Genomic DNA, 17,642 nt, shown 5'->3' on the forward strand with positions numbered 1-17,642 from the left:
TGAGCTGCATCTGAAGTCGGACGTGATCGTATTTACTTCCATGTAAACTAACAAACGGATTCAGAAACTGCGCAAGCAACTTTGCATGACGCACCCGGGAAATGGGTCTATAGGTGTAGGCTATATGGTGCATATATCAATAGGGACAGGAGTTTTTCCTGACCACAAGGCAAGGTCAGCTTGTAACTAGAACCCTGAGTTGTTCCTGACCACAAGACAAGGTCAGCTTGTAACTAGAACCCTGAGTTTTTCCTGACCACAAGACAAGGTCAGCTTGTAACTAGAACCCTGAGTTGTTCCTGACCACAAGACAAGGTCAGCTTGTAACTAGAACCCTGAGTTGTTCCTGACCACAAGACAAGGTCAGCTTGTAACTAGAACCCTCAGTTGTTCCTGACCACAATACAAGGTCAGCTTGTAACTAGAACCCTGAGTTGTTCCTGGGCAGGTCACATGGTCAGCAATACTTCAGGGCCCAATAGACATACAATATGTAATTAAATGAGTGCGGGGTGAACGTATGGGTATGAAGGAGGAGAGAGGGGAGAGAGGGAGGGATACATACTGAAGGGTGTGTATGTTGGCATTGCGGGGGTCACACTGGACAGTCGGTTAATTACCGCCCCATCTGTTAGACACTACCCTCTGGCTGTGGCTAGGGGGTGCCAAGATGCCAGCGTGCCAACTAGTCATCCATGTCGTAATGTGGCTGTGGCTAGGGGTGCCAACCATACTAATCACCCATGACACTGCTAGGCAGACGGACAGTCTCTCTAATTCTCTCACTTATCCTTTATTACCTCCCCCCTTCCAATCACCCTCCCTCCTTCACTCCCTCTACTTTCCCTCCCCCCCTCCCTCTCTCTCTCCCTCCCTCCTTCACTCCCTCTACTTTCCCTCCCCCCTCCCTCTCCCCCCCCCTCCCTCCCTCCCTCCGTCTCTCCCTCCCCCACCCCTCCCTCCCCCTCCCTCGCTCCCACACTCCCCCCTCCCTCCCTCCCTCCGTCTCTCCCTCCCCCCTCCCTCGCTCCCCACATCCCCCCTCCCTCCCTCCCTCCCTCCCTCCCTCCCCTCCCTCCCTCTCTCCTACCTCTCTACTTCCCTCACTCTTATTTATTTCTCTCCCTCCTTCAGTCTCGTCTCTAATGGATAGCATGGTTGATCAGTTCATGTTCTAATTAGTGCTGTAGTCTAGATGTTCTCATCGTGAGCTCTCCCTAGAACTACTGGTTACTGTCGTTTCCTCTACCTACCTATCCTCTACCTAACGCCCCCCCCTCCCCCCCTCCCCCCCACCCCACACACACACGGGTGCATGTACCACTCACTCACTCACTCACTCACACAACATGTGTTTTATGTATTTTCCTTCAGTAGAACTGTGATATGCAATATGGTCATTCAGCAGATGCTTTTATCCAGAACGTACATAACCTTGAACCATTGGAACCATTGAAGTGTAGTAGCTGTGTGTGTGTGTGTGTGTGTCCTACCTGTGGTTCTTGTCCTCCATCTGTAGTGTGTAGAACATGTCATTGGAGAGCAGAGCACGGGTGTGTGTGTTTGCACCGTTCTCCCCCCACTTCAGTTTTAGGCTCTGGGGGCCGGCAGCCGAACATTCCAAAGGAGGAGGAGCCGGAGGGAGGGGGCTTGTCCTAGCCACCAGGGGTGGGCTCAATGGGCCACAGCCAATCACATTCACCGCTTGGATCTGCACACTGAGAGAGAAAAAGAGAGAGAGAGGCGTTAGGACAAATAGAGTGAGTGTGAAAGTTAGTTTGTCCACAACCAGTTTGTGTGTGTGTGTGTGTGTGTGTGTGTGTGTGTGTGTGTATGTGTGTGTGTATGTGTATTTGTATTTATTAGGGATCCCCATTAGTTCCTGCCAAGGCAGCAGCTACTCTTCCTGGGGTCCGAACACATTAAGGCACTCACATCACACATAAAACAAAAGTTAAAACACTACACCATATAGCATTATTACACCACTACATATCTACAAAACAAAATGTATGGTCTTTGTGTCTGAGTACTTATGCTTGGTTAATAGCAGTAGAGAGGCAGCATTAGAGGTTTTATGATGATGGGTGTTTTCCTCTGTCCATTGAGTCATGACTGACCCCTAACCTCACCTAGCCGACATCCATCTAACCCAGTCTCTGCTGACTGATATTTTCTGTTCCCCAAAACAAGTCACACCTTGCAAAATTCCGGGAACTTTCAATAAATTCCCTTGTTTTCCTGAAATCCCGGTTGGAGGATTCCTGGAATCAGGAGTGAATAAGCAAGAAATCCAGAATGCTCCAACAGGATTTCTGGAAAAACAGGGAATTTATTGAAAGTTCCTGGAATTTTGCAACCCTAGTCACGCCATTCAACAACATCCCTATGTAATAACTTGGTTATAATGTTGTATTAGATCTGTTCTTAGACCTGTTCTTACAGCTCCTTAACCTCTATGGCCCTCTATGGAAAGTAATGGCCAGTCCTGAATGACATGAGTGTCAAGAATATAATATGTCTGGTAAGATGAGGATGGGACTTACTCTGTTGTTGTTCCATCTATTTTCTGTTGTTTACTAGAGTCTCTCCACTGTCCTGTCTTCTTTCCAGGAACCTTCCTCTCTCTCTCTCTCTCTCTCTCTCTCTCTGTCTGGAAGATCTCGCTCCCCTTCTCTCTCTCCCTCGTTCTCTCCCTCTATCTCTGTCTGGATAATCTCTCTCCTTCTCTCTCCCCCTCGCTCTCTCCCTCTCTCATTACCTTCATTATTCTACTGTCTGACATTTACACACAGTAACCTTTCCCTGATTACACACACACACACACACACACACACAAACAGAGACACACAGATACACACAGAGACACACACAGGTTGTAGAAACTCCACTAGACAAGACAGAAAGTGTGGAACATGACGAGAGAGAAGAGGACAGGGGAGAGAAAGAGAGAGAGAAGAGGACAGGGGAGAGAGAGAGAGAGAGAGAGAAGAGGACAGGGGAGAGAAAGAGGGAGAAGAGGACAGGAGAGAGAGAGAGAAGAGGACAGGGGAGAGAAAGAGGGAGAGAGAGAGAGAGAGAGAGAGAGAGAGAGAGAGAGAGAGAGAGAGAGAGAGGAGGACAGGGGAGAGAAAGAGAGAGAGAAGAGGACAGGGGAGAGAGAGAGAGAGAGAGAGAAGAGGACAGGGGAGAGAAAGAGGGAGAAGAGGACAGGAGAGAGAGAGAGAAGAGGACAGGGGAGAGAAAGAGGGAGAGAGAGAGAGAGAGAGAGAGAGAGGAGGACAGGGGAGAGAAAGAGAGAGAGAGAGAGAAGAGGACAGGGGAGAGAAAGAGAGAGAGAGAGTTAGATGGTGAAGATGAGAGTAGTTTTGAGGATCAGATAATGAAATATATTCTTCCTCTGGTCCTCTTTGTTTTATCCTTGTTAAATCTAAAACACTAAAACAATGTCTGACGGCTCTAAGATGAACAAACAAACATTTTCCTAGAAAGAAAAGAGAATGAGTGGTTTCCTGATCGCCCTATGGAGTGTCTTTATTTGAGTTGGAATCAGTATCCAGGGGAAATGGACTGGAGCAATGGATGGATTCATATGCAAATGCAAATGCACACAAATACATAAAGAGGAACAATGGTCAGTATTACCCAGTCAGTAGTGTTGTTCTAACTCAGTTATGTAAGAAAAACAGTGACATGGTGACAATAACAGCCACACACACACACACATCCGTGCATGCATACACAGATCTACAAACACTTGCTAACATGAATAGCCCCATTAAAGTTAGGCTCCTCCCACTTCAGGAAGAGGCAGGTGGAGGGGGACTGATCTGATTGGAGCTGGTCAAGCAGGAAGAAAGAAGAGACTGCGTTGGGATTAGTCGCTGGAGTCATGCACACATGACTGTAAATCGCTTTGGATAAAAGCGTCTGCTAAATGGCATATTATATTTATTATTCAGATTACACCCATAGACACACACTTTACTCATTGTCACACATAATCACAAACACTTACTGAGAACAATAACCAATCACACAGACAACACCCTTTCTTAATTCCTAGAAACACACGGTATGATTACTGCTTGCTGCTATAAGTGCTGCTAATTGGAATAACATAATCTCTGACTCAATCTCAATTACAACCCTTAACATACTACTGGGACTGGAAATAGTGTGTGTGTGTGTGTGTGTGTGTGTGTGTGTGTGTGTGTGTGTGTGTGTGTGTGTGTGTGTGTGTGTGTGTGTGTGTGTGTGTTTGTGTGTGTGTACCTGTACTGGCTGTCTGGCTGCAGGTCAGTGATCAGGTGACTGGTTCCTGTTTCCACGGTAATGAGCTGATCATCCAGAATGATGATGTAAGACGTTATATCCGCCCCATTACAGTTAGGCTCCTCCCACTTCAAGAAGAGGCAGGTGGAGGGGGACTGATCTGATTGGAGCTGGTCAAGCAGGAAGAAAGAAGAGACTGCGTCGGGATTAGTCGCTGGAGTCTGGAAGCTCATCTGTTCACTATAAGGCCCCGCCCCCGCTTGGTTCACCGCCTGGAGAGGTAAAGAGAGAGAGAAAGAGAGAGTGAGAGAAACAGAGAGAGGCTTCTTTTTTTTGTACAGTGGGGAAAAAAAAGTATTTAGTCAGACACCAATTGTGCAAGTTCTCCCACTTAAAAAGATGAGAGAGGCCTGTAATTTTCATCATAGGTACACGTCAACTATGACAAACAAAATTAGGAAAAGAAATCCAGAAAATCACATTGTAGGATTTTTAATGAATTTATTTGCAAATTATGGTGGAAAATAAGTATTTGGTCAATAACAAAAGTTTCTCAATAATTTGTTATATACCCTTTGTTGGCAATGACACAGGTCAAACGTTTTCTGTAAGTCTTCACAAGGTTTTCACACACTGTTGCTGGTATTTTGGGCCATTCCTCCATGCAGATCTCCTCTAGAGCAGTGATGTTTTGGGGCTGTCGCTGGGCAACACGGACTTTCAACTCCCTCCAAAGATTTTCTATGGGGTTGAGATCTGGAGACTGGCTAGGCCACTCCAGGACCTTGAAATGCTTCTTACGAAGCCACTCCTTCGTTGCCCGGGCGGTGTGTTTGGGATCATTGTCATGCTGAAAGACCCAGCCACGTTTCATCTTCAATGCCCTTGCTGATGGAAGGAGGTTTTCACTCAAAATCTCACGATACATGGCCCCATTCATTCTTTCCTTTACACGGATCAGTCGTCCTGGTCCCTTTGCAGAAAAACAGCCCCAAAGCATGATGTTTCCACCCCCATGCTTCACAGTAGGTATGGTGTTCTTTGGATGCAACTCAGCATTCTTTGTCCTCCAAACACGACGAGTTGAGTTTTTACCAAAAAGTTCTATTTTGGTTTCATCTGACCATATGACATTCTCCCAATCCTCTTCTGGATCATCCAAATGCACTCTAGCAAACTTCAGACGGGCCTGGACATGTACTGGCTTAAGCAGGGGGACATGTCTGGCACTGCAGGATTTGAGTCCCTGGCGGCGTAGTGTGTTACTGATGGTAGGCTTTGTTACTTTGGTCCCAGCTCTCTGCAGGTCATTCACTAGGTCCCCCCGTGTGGTTCTGGGATTTTTGCTCACCGTTCTTGTGATCATTTTGACCCCACGGGGTGAGATCTTGAGTGGAGCCCCAGATCGAGGGAGATTATCAGTGCTCTTGTATGTCTTCCATTTCCTAATAATTGCTCCCACAGTTGATTTCTTCAAACCAAGCTGCTTACCTATTGCAGATTCAGTCTTCCCAGCTTGGTGCAGGTCTACAATTTTGTTTCTGGTGTCCTTTGACAGCGCTTTGGTCTTGGCCATAGTGGAGTTTGGAGTGTGACTGTTTGAGGTTGTGGACAGGTGTATTTTATACTGATAACAAGTTCAAACAGGTGCCATTAATATAGGTAACGAGTGGAGGACAGAGGAGCCTCTTAAAGAAGAAGTTACAGGTCTGTGAGAGCCAGAAATCTTGCTTGTTTGTAGGTGACCAAATACTTATTTTCCACCATAATTTGCAAATAAATTCATAAAAAATCCTACAATGTGGTTTTCTGGATTTATTTTCTCTCAATTTGTGTGTCATAGTTGACGTGTACCTATGATGAAAATTACAGGCCTCTCTCATCTTTTTAAGTGGGAGAACTTGCACAATTGGTGGCTGACTAAATACTTTTTTCCCCACTGTAGCTGTAGTGTTTGCTTTTTAAATGGCCTATTACCTTACTCACAAATAAATACCTATCATTAACTGCCCTTACAAACACACACACTGCCAATGTTGTTATTGTCCTATGCGACCTCTCTCGTCCTGCGATATAAACCATATAGATGAGCTCCTAAAGAAATCAGCCAAAAAAATAAACTAGAAAATAAATCAGAAGTCCTACAACAGGGCAGTGTGTGTGACTACGTGCGTTTGTGTGTGTGTGGGTACGTGTGTGTGCGTCCTCCACAACAGAGAGAGCGGGCTGCATAAACTACAATCTATCAAGCTCAACCTTTCCTTGACCTTCATAGACAGTTTGACAGTCAGCTCTAGAGCCCAATCATCTTATTATAAGACGTTGTTAGAGGATGTAAGTGTGTGTGTGTGTGTGTGTGTACCTGTAGTCTACAGCAGTAGTGTGTGGCGGGGGTCAGGTCTGATATTTCACACTGGGTCTCTGGTCCACAGTAGATGAGCTCCATAGGCTCGTCTTCCCTGGACCACTCCAGACGATACTCTGAGATGTCAGAGCCTGATCCCTCAGGACTCTACAACACACACAGAACACAGAACACACAACGCAGAACGTCTTAGAACACACAACAGATTAGAACACAGGAGAAACACACAGAACAGGAAGGAACCAAACATCCAATCAGACACTAGACCCATGTAAGCTCTCCGGGAATTCTTTTAAAATGACTTCCTTCCTTTGTTCCCTTTCACTCCCCCTCCCTCCCTCCTCCCTTCCTTGAGGTATTAACTGATCTGTCTGTTTTTCACCGTATGATGATCAAACATAGTCAGATCAGTGATGTCTTCTAGAAGGATGGCTACATCTCATCAGAGCCAGCCAGACAGGACTGTTAAGACGGCTAGACTGCACTATAATCAATATCCTGTACAACAGTCACCATCAAAGCTTTCCCCTGAACACTTCACTCAGGGTCTGGGACTTCTGAGCGTTTCAATATCAGAGTTGGTTTCAAGAGGGTGGAGAAAATAGCGAGGCAGAGATTAGCTGTTTATTTTGACTCATTTATTTTCTGTGTCCTTCTCTGTCCTCTATACAAACACATCTCTCTCTCTCTCTCTCTCTCTCTCTCTCTCTCTCTCTACCTCTCTCTCGTTATTTGGAGGCAGACTGAAGTGCATACTGTCTCTGTTCTAGATGTAAGTGTAGACAGAGTGTAAAGTAGATAGATAGACAGGCAGTACCTCCCAGCTGACTGTTAGACAGGTGGTGTTGTTCAGAGTGATGAGTGGCGCCACACACTGGCCTGGAGGACCCGCTGCTGTCGTCACCTCCGCCGCCTCAGAGTACTCTCCAAACTACAGGAAGTAAACAGGAAACACACTGGTCATGTGACAGGAAACATACAGGTCACATGACAGGAAACATACAGGTCACATGCCAGGAAACACACAGGTCACATGACAGGAAACACACAGGTCACATGACAGGAAGCATTCAGGTCACATGACAGGAAGCATACAGGTCACATGGCAGGAAACACACAGGTCACATGACAGGAAACACACAGGTCACATGACAGGAAACACACAAGTAAGATTATAGGAAAAATCTAAACAAATCTAGTAGCAGGCTCACAAATGATAAAGTCTGTTTGATCAACCGTTAAATTAGATTTAGGCACAGCTCAGATTGGGCGGATATGAAACTTTAATCAATCAAACATGACTTTTCGAGCATGACTATTCCTGCATTCAAATAATTTATATGATTGCTAAATGGGGCAGAGTGCCTTGACATGGCTGTAGAAAAGATAGTGGATGCAGCAGATGGTTGATCAGAGCAGTGAACTGAAGAGGACTGTCTGATTGGACTAAATACTAGCTGCTGGGAGAATCGGTCTCCAGTCGAGTTTCTGTTTGTTCCTCTGTATGTCGTCGTTTTTGATGAGCACTTCTCAGTTTGCTACTTTGTTCAGACAATGTGTGAGTGTGTGTGTGTGTGTGTGTGTGTGTGTGTGCGTAAGTGTGTAAGTGTGTTTGAGTACCTCTTGAACTAAGTCTGAATAGCACTCAGGGATGGACTGATCACATCAATTAGATTAGAGAGTGTTTGTCTGCCTGCTTCTGGTCAGCGTTCATTAGGGTGTGTGTGTCTCACCCCAGCCTCGTTGGCAGCCCTCAGTCTGAAGTTGTAGGTTGCCCCCGGCAGCAGACTACCCACACTGCACTGCAGCTCTTTCCCATTGTACACCTCACTGGGCTCAGCGTCACCCTCTGATGATGTCATCTCCAGACTGAACACACACTCCTCACACACACCCTCTGATGTTGGGACGTCTGGAAGAGGAAGGGGAGGGTGAGAGGGGAAAGAGAGAAAGAGTGGGGGAGAAAAGTAGAAAGGGAGAGAGAAGGGGAGAGAGAGAGAGGTAGAGAGAGAGAGGTAGAGAGGTAGAGAGAAAGAGAGAGAGGTAGAGAGAGGTAGAGAGAGGTAGAGAGAGAGAGGTAGAGAGAGGTAGAGAGAGAGAGAAAGAGAGAGAGGTAGAGAGAGGTAGAGAGAGAGAGAGGTAGAGAGAAAGAGGTAGAGAGAAAGAGAGAGAGGTAGAGGGAGAGAAATAGAGAGAGGGGGTAGTGAGAGAGAGAAAAAGAGAGATAAAGAGAGAGATTGAGGGGTAGTGAGAGAGAGAGAGAGAGAGAGAGAGAGAGAGAGAGAGAGAGAGAGAGAGAGAGAGAGAGAGAGAGAGAGAGCGAGAGAGCGAGAGCGAGAGAGAGAGAAAGAGAGCGAGAGAGGGGTAGAGAGAGAGAGAGGACAAACATTTTAATCTAGTATAACATGCTGCAGCACCTAGTCAAACACAGCATAACAGAAGGAGAGTCTGAACTAACAGTTTTTTTATCCACTCATTAGTGTTCTCTATGTGTTTAAACCAGCTTTATGGTGTGACGTAAAGACAGAAAGCTAATAAAGGGGGGAAAGAGGGAGTGAGATTGAAAACGAGAAAGAGAACACGGTCTACTCAATTGTCCTTTAGCTTGTTTTTTAATAGCGAGTGTTAGTCTCCCACACGCGCACGGACGTAAACACACACACATTTTAATGAAGGAACATTTGCCCTATTACATTGAGGCCTGACAGATTCTAACTACTTTAATCACATAGAATGCAGCTGAATTAGACTACATTAGGCTACATTAAGGTTTAGATAGGCTGCATTAGAGTCGCAATAAAGCTGAATTAAAGTGAATTAGGTTTCCTAGAGTTGGTGCACACAGTGTGTGTGTGTTGTAACAAGGTTGTAATCAGGGTGTATTAGGTTTGGCACAGTGAAGGGCAGGGAACAGTCAAAGGTTGATTTGACCTTCCAGACAGTAAAAGCCACTGTGTGTTTGTGTGTGTGTGTGTATTTACCCCATTCTAACTGCACTTCCTTGTGTTTGGCTTTACCCACGATCCTGGGCGGTTGGCAGGGTCCGGGGGCGACGCTCAACGTCCGAACCGGAACACTGAAGGAACACTGGCAGAACACAGAAGATCATGGGAAGGTAAATTGATGAATTGTGTAATTAAATGGATTATTGATCCATGTGACATGCGGTGTGTGTGTGTGCGGTTGTGTTTTACCTGGCTGTGTCCACCGGTGCTGATGCTACACACTCGCAGGCGGTAAACGGTGCCGGGCGTCAGTCGTTCACACACACACCCTGTAGCAGGGCCGCTGTATGCTACCTCCCACTGGCCCGCTGTACAAGACAAACAGCAGATGAGTGTTTGTGTCTATGTGAACATGTACGTGTAGAGGTTTATATGCAGTTCAACAAGGTACTACGTCTATTCATTTCTGGCGTTAGTCATAGACAACACAGTGAGAGAACTATGTTTCAACCTATATCAGTTCAGTTTCAATGACACTTTACTCTAGAAGAGAGAGAGAGAGAGAGAGAGAGAGAGAGAGAGAGAGAGTGACTGACCCAAACTTAAGGAAAGCTTTGACTATGTACAGACTCAGTGAGCATAGCCTTGCTATTGAGAAAGGCCGCCGTAGGCAGACCTGGCTCTCAAGAGAAGACAGGCTATGTGCACACTGCCCACAAAATGAGGTGGAAACTGAGCTGCACTTCCTAACCTCCTGCCAAATGTATGACCATATTAGAGACACATATTTCCCTCAGATTACAGCGATCCACAAAGAATTCGAAAACAAATCCAATTTTGATAAACTCCCTTATCTACTGGGTGAAAAACCACAGTGTGCCATCACAGCTGCAAGATGTGTGACCTGTTGCCACAAGAAAAGGGCAACCAGTGAAGAACAAACACCATTGTAAATACAACCCATATTTATGTTCATTTATTTTCCCATTTGTACTTTAACTATTTGCACATTGTTACAACACTGTATATATACATAATATGACATTTGAAATGTCTTTATTCTTTTGGAACTTCTGAGTGTAATGTTTACTGTTAATATTTATTGTTTATTTCACTTTTGTTTACTATCTACTTCACTTGCTTTGGCAATGTTAACATACGTTTCCCATGCCAATAAAGCCCTTAAATTGAAATTGAATTGAATTGAGAGAGAGGGAGGTGAAGTGGGGTGAGGAAGGGGAAGGATATAGAGGGGAAAGGGGGGAAGGAAAAGAGGAGTGGGTGGGTCGGTAGAGAGAAGGAGGGAGAGAGGGAGAAAACGTGGAAGGAAGTAGGCCCTTTCAGAATTACAATAGGGACACGTTGGGATGATAAACGATGACCAAACTGAATATGACCAATTACAGGCAAATCAGTGTGTTCTGAAGAGCTGACACACTCCCACTCCTGTTCACTATTATGTAGCCCACAGGGGTTATGGACTTAGTAAAAAGCACTCAAACTGACAGGGAAGGACGAAAAAAAGAGGGAGAGAAAAAGAACGGAGGAATATTACGGAAAACGTCAAAGCAATAAGTAAATTGCTGGTGTTTATTTAGCAGTAAATTGCTGGTGTTTATATAACAGTAAATTGTTGGTGTTTATATAGCAGTAAATTGCTGCTGTTTATATAGCAGTAAATTGCTGGTGTTTATATAACAGTAAATTGTTGGTGTTTATATAGCAGTAAATTGCTGCTGTTTATATAGCAGTAAATTGCTGGTGTTTATATAACAGTAAATTGTTGGTGTTTATATAACAGTAAATTGCTGGTGTTTATATAACAGTAAATTGTTGGTGTTTATATAGCAGTAAATTGCTGCTGTTTATATAGCAGTAAATTGCTGGTGTTTATATAACAGTAAATTGTTGGTGTTTATATAGCAGTAAATTGCTGCTGTTTATATAGCAGTAAATTGCTGGTGTTTATATAACAGTAAATTGTTGGTGTTTATATAGCAGTAAATTGCTGCTGTTTATATAGCAGTAAATTGCTGGTGTTTATATAGCAGTAAATTGTTGGTGTTTATATAGCAGTAAATTGCTGGTGTTTATATAACAGTAAATTGTTGGTGTTTATATAGCAGTAAATTGCTGCTGTTTATATAGCAGTAAATTGCTGGTGTTTATATAGCAGTAAATTGCTGCTGTTTATATAGCAGTAAATTGCTGGTGTTTATATAACAGTAAATTGTTGGTGTTTATATAGCAGTAAATTGCTGCTGTTTATATAGCAGTAAATTGCTTGTGTTTATATAACAGTAAATTATTGGTGTTTATATAGCAGTAAATTGCTGGTGTTTATATTGCAGTAAATTGCTGGTGTTTATATAGCAGTAAATTGCTGGTGTTTATATAACAGTAAATTGTTGGTGTTTATATAGCAGTAAATTGTTGGTGTTTATATAGCAGTAAATTGCTGGTGTTTATATTGCAGTAAATTGCTGGTGTTTATATAGCAGTAAATTGCTGGTGTTTATATAACAGTAAATTGTTGGTGTTTATATAGCAGTAAATTGCTGGTGTTTCTGTAGCAGTACAGAGTGTTGTACCATCAGAGCTGCCTTCTGAAATCTCCAGCAGATATGTCAGAACTTCTGAACCTCCATTATCCTGGGGAGGATCTGGAGGAAGAACAAAGGAGACAGAGAGAGAGAGAGAGAAAGAAAAAGAGAGAGAGCGAGAGAGAGAGAGAGGGAGAGAGAGAGAGAAAAGGAGAGAGAGAGTGAAAGGGAGAGAGAGAGACAGAGAGAGAGAGAGAGAGAGAGAGAGAGAGAGAGAGAGAGAGAGAGAGAGAGAGAGAGAGAGAGAGAAAGTGAGAGAGAGAGGGGAGAGAGAGTAAGAGAGAGAGAGAGAGAGAGAGAGAGAGAGAGGAGAGAGAGAGAGAGAGAGAGAGAAGAGAGAGAGAGAGAGAAGAGACAGGCAGTCAGACAGAAATAGTTATTGCATTTTGGTTTATAGTTAGGTTAAAACAAGACAAAATAGTACTTACTTTATGTTTGTTCATTATGTTTTACAACTCCATTGATACAGCAAAATCACACTGAAAACATGCACACGTGTGTTTGTGTGTTTACCCCAGGTGATGGTGAAGCCCATAAGGTGTAGCGCTAGCTACTCGGGGGGGAGAAGGGGGTCCAGGTTTATCAGGACTGGTAGTACACACCAACACTTCACTGGGTTTACTGCCACCCTCCACGTTAGACGCTATCAGCTGCAGAGAGTGAGAGAGAGAGGGGAGAGAGAGAGAGAGAGAGAGAGAGAGAGAGAGAGAGAGAGAGGGGGGGGGAGAGAGAGAGAGAGAGAGAGAGAGAGAGAGGGGCGATTTTATTTTATGTATTGATTGTACATTTGAAATAGATGGCATATTATCCAATAAACTGCTATAAATGATCACCTCTTTATAAAAGTCATAGTTCTAAAGAAAGTTTCCAAATAAATCGCACTGCTGATTATAATGAGTTGTACTGTACTGAATATGTGTTGCACAGATCTGTGCTATCGGCTATTGGCATTGTCTGTGCTCTTTTGTGTGATGTAAATGTCTGCCTTGCTGTGTAGACTGGATAACTTTAATTCAATCTGTCATTCAGAGAACACACAACAAAGAAAAGCACATTGTACAAAACAAAACACCCACTCCTCTCTATTCACCTCCTCTATATTCACCTCCCTTAATCTCTCTCAATTCAATTCAATTCAAGGGCATGGGAAACATATGTTTACATTGCCAAAGCAAGTGAAATGGATAAACAAAAGTGAAACAAACAATAAAAATGAACAGTAAATATTACACTCACACAAGTTCCAAAATAATAGAGACATTTCAAATGTCATATTATGTCTATATACAGCTCTCTCTCTCTCTCTCTCTCTCTCTCTCTCTCTCTCTCTCTCTCTCTCTCTCTCTCTCTCTCTCTCTCTCTCTCTCTCTCTCTCTCTCTCTCTCTCTCTCTCTCTATATATATATATATATATATACAGAAGGTTTGGACACACCTACTCATTTAAGGGGTCTTATTTATTTTGTACTATTTTCTACACTGTAGAATAATAATGAAGACATCAAAACTATGAAATAACACATATGAAAAAAAATTAAGACTCCTCATCTCTAGACTCTACACACAATACCCCATAATGACAAACAAATTAAAATAATAATAAACAGAAATAACTTATTTACATAAATATTCAGACCCTTTGCTCAAAATAGAGCTCAGGTGCATCCTGTTTCCATTGATCCTCCTTGAGATGTTTCTACAACTTGATTGGAGTCCACCTTTGGTAAATTCAATTGATTGGACATGATTTGGAAAGGCACACACCTGTCTATATAAGGTCCCACAGTTGACAGTGCATGTCAGAGCAAAAGGTCGAAGGAATTGTCTGTAGAGCTCCGAGACAGGATTGTGTCGAGGCACAGATCTGGGGAAGGGTACCAAAAATGGAAGAAGTTTGGAACCACCAAGACTCTTCCTAGAGCTGGCGGCCCGGCCAAACTGAGCTATCGGGGGAGAAGGGCCTTTGTCAGGGAGGTGACCGAGAACCCGATGGTCACTCTGACAGAGCTCCAGAGTTCCTCTGTGGAGATGGGAGAACCTTCCAGAAGGACAACTATCTCTGCAGCATTCCACCAATCAGGCCTTTATAGTAGAGTGGCCAGACGGAAGCCCCTCCTCAGTAAAAGGCACATGAAAGCCCGCTTGGAGTTTGCCAAAAGGCACCTAAAGGAGTCTCAGACCATGAGAAACAAGATTCTCTGGTCTGATGAAACCAAGATTGACTGAATGCCAAGCGTCACTTCTGGAGGAAACCTGGCACCATCCCTACGGTGAAGCATGGTGGTGGCAGCATCATGCTATGGGGATTTTTTTCAGCGGCAGGGACTGGGAGACTAGTCAGGATTGAGGCAAAGATGAACGGAGCAAAGTACAGAGAGATCCTTGATGAAAACCTGCTCCAGAGCGCTCATGACCTCAGACTGGGGTGAAGGTTCAACTTCCAACAGGACAACGACCTTAAGCACACAGCCAAGACAACGCAGTAGTGGCTTTGGGACAAGTCTCTGAATGCCCTTGAGTGGCCCAGCCAGAGCCCGGACTTGAACCCGACTGAACATCTCTGGAGAGACCTGAAAATAGCTGTGCAGCAACGCTCCCCATCCAACCTGACAGAGCTTGAGAGGATCTGCAGAGAAGAATGGGAGAAACTCCCCAAATACAGGTGTGCCAAGCTTGTAGAGTCATACCCAAGAAGACTCAGGGCTGTAATCGTTGCCAAAGGTGCTTCAACAAAGTACTGAGTAAAGGGTCTGAATACTTTTGTAAATGTGACGTTTAAGTTTTTTTTTAAAATTATTATTATAAATTAGCAAACATTTCTAAAATCCTGTTTTTGCTTTGTCATTATGTGGTATTGTGTGTAGAATGATGAGGGAAAAAAACTATTTAATCAGTTTTAGAATAAGGCTGTAACCTACCAAAATGTGGAAAAAGTCAAGGGGTCTGAATACTTCCCTCAACTAATGGACACTACAGAGAGAGAGAGAGAGGGATGACTGGAGGGGAGAAGAGAGGGATGTTCTAGACCACTCTCTAATCAACGAGTCACTACTTCAACACTGTGACATAAATATAGACATTTCCAAAACGCCAATTTTCACATTTGTGTTTTTTCATCAGAAATGATTGCTTATTGGTACCTTCATGTGAGTGTAAAATATTACTGATCTAAGATGTTTTATTAATATATTTTAGATGTTTATGAAAATGTGTCTCTTTGCAAAACACTATATATCCATTGTTTTGCTGGAATGGAATGTTCGTATCCTATATATTTGATTGTGATATGTGGTTGTCTCACCTAGCTACCTTAAGATGAATGCACTTACTGTAAGTCACTCTGGATAAGAGTATCTGCTAAATGACTAAAATGTCAAATGTAAATGTTTTACATACAGATCTCATACTACTGTATGAAAAAACGAATATATATAATCATAATATTGACATCACAAATGTATTATTTCTACAGTTCTTTATAAAAAAACAAACATGTTATTTATTCCATTTGACTGTTTAAAACCTAGCAGTACTACTTATTTCTCTGAGAGTGACCTGGATATATAGCATTTAGCAAAAAACTTTATTTGTCTCTCTGAAATGAAACCATCAAGTGATAGATTTTAAACAAATACATGTCTGTCATTGAACAACCCCATGCCATGATTAGATAGTGAAAAAACACACCAATCTCTTTCATAATGTCTTTAAACAATAAAAGCTAATTTACCAACATTTCTGAAAATGGATATATAGCTTTTTGGAATAAAACTGTTCACCATTTTTTTGTGATGATTTGTCCCATACAGACAGATCACACACACACACACACACGTAGGTACACAAATATGCTCCATACACGTGCACGCACGCACGCACGTTTATAAATAGCAGTAAATTGCAGGTATTTCTACAGAGGATAGACTGATGGTGGTTGTACGGCTTCTAAATGGTGGTTCATTGTGTAGTGCGTGTGTCCTCGTGCACATGTTGACACCAATCATTGTGTCTTTCTAGCAGAATAAAAGCCTTTTTCAGTTTCCACGGTAACACACAATCAGACGCCATTTCACCACCATAAAACCTCCCAGACAGACACACACACTCTTACCCTGAATTTGTACTGTGTGCTCCTCTTCAGGCCTTGCACTGTGCAGGTTAGGTTGTCTCCAGTGTATTTTGGATGAAAGTCTGTTCCCTGGAAGGTGAAACGTTCTCAATTAACCTTTAAACTGATGTTTTGCTGTACTTGGGTGTGTACAGTTGAAGTCGGAAGTTTACATACACTTAGGTTGGAGTCATTGAAACTCGTTTTTCAACCACTCCACACATTTCTTGTTAACAAACTATAGTTTTGGCAAGTCGGTTAGGACATCTACTTTGTGCATGACACAAGTATTTTTTCCAACAATTGTTTACAGACAGATTATTTCACTTATAATTCACTGTATCACAATTCCAGTGGGTCAGAAGTTTACATACACTAAGTTGACTGTGCCTTTAAACAGCTTGGAAAATTCCAGAAAATGATGTCATGGCTTTAGAAGCGTCAGATAGGCTAAGTGACATAATTTGAGTCAATTTGAGGTGTACCTGTGGATGTATTTCAAGGCATACAGTGAGGGGAAAAAGTATTTGATCCCCTGCTGATTTTGTACGTTTGCCCACTGACAAAGAAATTATCAGTCTATAATTTTAATGGTAGGTTTATTTGAACAGTGTGAGACAGAATAACAACAAAAAAATCCAGAAAAACGCATGTCAAAAATGTTATAAATTGATTTGCATTTTAATGAGGGAAATAAGTATTTGACCCCCTCTCAATCAGAAAGATTTCTGGCTCCCAGGTGTCTTTTATACAGGTAACGAGCTGAGATTAGGAGCACACTCTTAAAGGGAGTGCTCCTAATCTCAGTTTGTTACCTGTATAAAAGACACCTGTCCACAGAAGCAATCAATCAATCAGATTCCAAACTCTCCACTATGGCCAAGACCAAAGAGCTCTCCAAGGATGTCAGGGACAGGATTGTAGATCTACACAAGGCTGGAATGGGCTACAAGACCATTGCCAAGCAGCTTGGTGAGAAGGTGACAACAGTTGGTGCGATTATTCGCAAATGGAAGAAACACAAAATAACTGTCAATCTCCCTCGGCCTGGGGCTCCATGCAAGATCTCACCTCGTGGAGTTGCAATGATCATGAGAACGGTGAGGAATCAGCCCAGAACTACACGGGAGGATCTTGTCAATGATCTCAAGGCAGCTGGGACCATAGTCACCAAGAAAACAATTGGTAACACACTACGCTGTGTAGGACTGAAATCCTGCAGCGGCCGCAAGGTCCCCCTGCTCAAGAAAGCACATATACATGCCCGTCTGAAGTTTGCCAATGAACATCTGAATGATTCAGAGGAGAACAGGGTGAAAATGTTGTGGTCAGATGAGACCAAAATC

At 43.2% G+C, this 17,642-nt stretch overlaps 1 pseudogene across 1 annotated transcript in view; it reads right to left on the reverse strand.

Annotated features, from left to right (window-relative positions):
- The window catches only part of LOC311120673 (fibronectin type III domain-containing protein 3B-like), a 22,837-nt pseudogene extending 6,451 nt beyond the window's left edge, over positions 1–16,386 (reverse strand). Inside the window, exons 1-10 of the transcript in view lie at positions 16,300–16,386; positions 12,702–12,838; positions 12,177–12,248; positions 9,835–9,953; positions 9,622–9,727; positions 8,374–8,552; positions 7,458–7,571; positions 6,638–6,787; positions 4,276–4,547; positions 1,494–1,718 (exon numbers count right to left, since the gene is read on the reverse strand). The product of the transcript in view is annotated as a fibronectin type III domain-containing protein 3B-like (transcript). The remainder of the gene's footprint in view (positions 1–1,493; positions 1,719–4,275; positions 4,548–6,637; positions 6,788–7,457; positions 7,572–8,373; positions 8,553–9,621; positions 9,728–9,834; positions 9,954–12,176; positions 12,249–12,701; positions 12,839–16,299) is intronic.
- Between the last annotated feature and the right edge of the window lie 1,256 nt (positions 16,387–17,642).

This window comes from Coregonus lavaretus (genome assembly GCF_964263955.1).
Source record: "Coregonus lavaretus genome assembly, contig: HAP1_SCAFFOLD_579, whole genome shotgun sequence".
NCBI classification, from domain to species: Eukaryota; Metazoa; Chordata; class Actinopteri; order Salmoniformes; family Salmonidae; genus Coregonus; species Coregonus lavaretus.